At 40.1% G+C, this 1,965-nt stretch overlaps 1 protein-coding gene across 4 annotated transcripts in view; it reads right to left on the bottom strand.

Moving 5' to 3' along the window:
- The window catches only part of LOC101858718, a 31,733-nt gene that overhangs the window by 6,603 nt on the left and 23,165 nt on the right, over positions 1-1,965 (bottom strand). The window lies entirely within an intron of this gene.

The raw sequence follows: 1,965 nt of genomic DNA, 5'->3' as shown, positions 1-1,965 counted from the left end.
GAGAGAGAGAGAGAGAGAGAGAGCGAAGAATTTGCACCAGATCGTATATCTCATTCTTAAAAAAATCACTACAACCTTGTAGTGGTCCCAGCCCAGAATAGTTTACGACTTCGGATACGTTTCGATAGACGAAAGAAAAGACAAGCGGGCACACCTACACCTAAAAAACACTCACAAAAAAGGGACGTAAACAGAAAATCAATGAGTGTGTGTGTTATCCAGTGTTGTAAAGTTTTCAAGGGCCTCCCCAACAACCCAGAGGTAGGGCACACTGGTAATGCGTCTTCTTTGTATCTGCCTCCTAGTAGACAAAAGTCTCCTGGGTTGACGTAGATTAAGCTGAGACAGAACAATAGACCTGTAATCTCGAGAGGAACAGATGACTTTTTTTTGTCCCTTGCCCTAAGAATACCTTAACTCCCTCAGTGCTTTACGCACAACTGCCCAGTACCCTCGGATTGGATTACAGAGTGATCCTTGGAAGTGGAGGAGTTAGGTCTATTTAGACCAACAGACAAAAGACATGCACAAAATAAGCAACGCATTATTTAACCAGGCAAATTGAGCGCTCATATTAATGGACATTATACTGACTTTGCACTTTGTTTGCATGAACGAAGAGACTGCGTTTGATGTTTGATATCATTTTCCAGCCACAGGTTTTAAACAAATGAATACAAAGGGGGGAGGGGGTGGTTGATCCAGTCGTATTTAAGTTCACTGAAGCAGCTGTATCTTGATATATAAAGAGAAGACTGCATGGAATTTTGCTAATCACAGGCTGGGAAAATGCAGGCACAGCATGAGGCCAGTGCACGATATTCCAAACCCTATGCCTCACCAAACTCACTGCAGGGGTTCGAGATTCCATTCTCATGATCTAAAGAATTGAAATGTAATGCTAGTTTTAAGCCGAAAAAGGTTGTAGCTTAGGGTATGATTCGTGGACATGACACTCGAAAGTTTTATGTCCTGCAAACGGTTTTTTTTTCTCTGAAGAATTAATTGAAAATGAAAACAAAATATTATTAGCTTTTAATGTTTTCCAGGAAAAGCTGGTTCTCATAATTATAATTGTGCATCTAGTACACAGAGAACTCGTACAGTAACGACACGTCAATGCTGACAGCTGCTTTGACACTCTATTTCGACTTTAAGAAAAGTTCGTAGCATTTACTTCATTGTGCACTGTAAATAATACTTATCACAGCTCTGCTTTTGTGTATTCATTTGTAAAGAAAAATCGCTTAAGGGGGACAAATGAAATGAATTAATGTTTCTTTCTTTTCTATTTTAAAAATGTAGCTTGTGTGAGTGGGAATTTGCTTATACTGATATAATCTAAAATTAATCTATAACTGTTGTCTTCGTTTTCAACTTGTAGGTGTGCACACAAAGAAGGGAACATTCTACTTGTAAACGATGATATACTATACGTTCCAGGTGTAATTCAAGATCTAAACAATACCATCCGATATTCAATGAAGCCACCAGGATAAAAGCCCTACGGGTAGCTTCATTGAACCTAAATTTAAGATTGCATATCATGGGTGCGCCCAGGCCAAGTCTATGCAAAGTTGTGAACCCGTTGTGGTGGGATTTAATTATCATAAAATGGAAATGTTGTTGTTCTAGTGTCATGAACTTTCTTAGTTCACGTGCCGACGATCTCAGAGACACACCAAGGCACTTTACCAAGCAGAGCAGAGTCAACAATAGCACGGACCGAAACGATCGATATTCGATTAAAGGATTGATCGGCTCGTTGCGATGTCGATTCTTGATGTACGGCGAGTTTGTTCAGTCTATTCTAAAATCCAGGTGGCATGAGGACAAACAACGGACACGACTTGACCCTTAGATGAGGGTGATAACCATTAACCATGCCCGCTTGGCTACAGTTGGCCGGTTACAATGTGCCTGTTTCTTGTGGAATGATTATCTTTCAAAATAATCAAGTCCTCG

The sequence above is a fragment of the Aplysia californica genome, unplaced genomic scaffold (assembly GCF_000002075.1).
Source record: "Aplysia californica isolate F4 #8 unplaced genomic scaffold, AplCal3.0 scaffold00234, whole genome shotgun sequence".
NCBI classification, from domain to species: Eukaryota; Metazoa; Mollusca; class Gastropoda; order Aplysiida; family Aplysiidae; genus Aplysia; species Aplysia californica.
The sequence above is the reverse complement of the archived record's forward strand: the minus strand, read 5'-3'. Positions and strand labels throughout refer to the sequence as shown.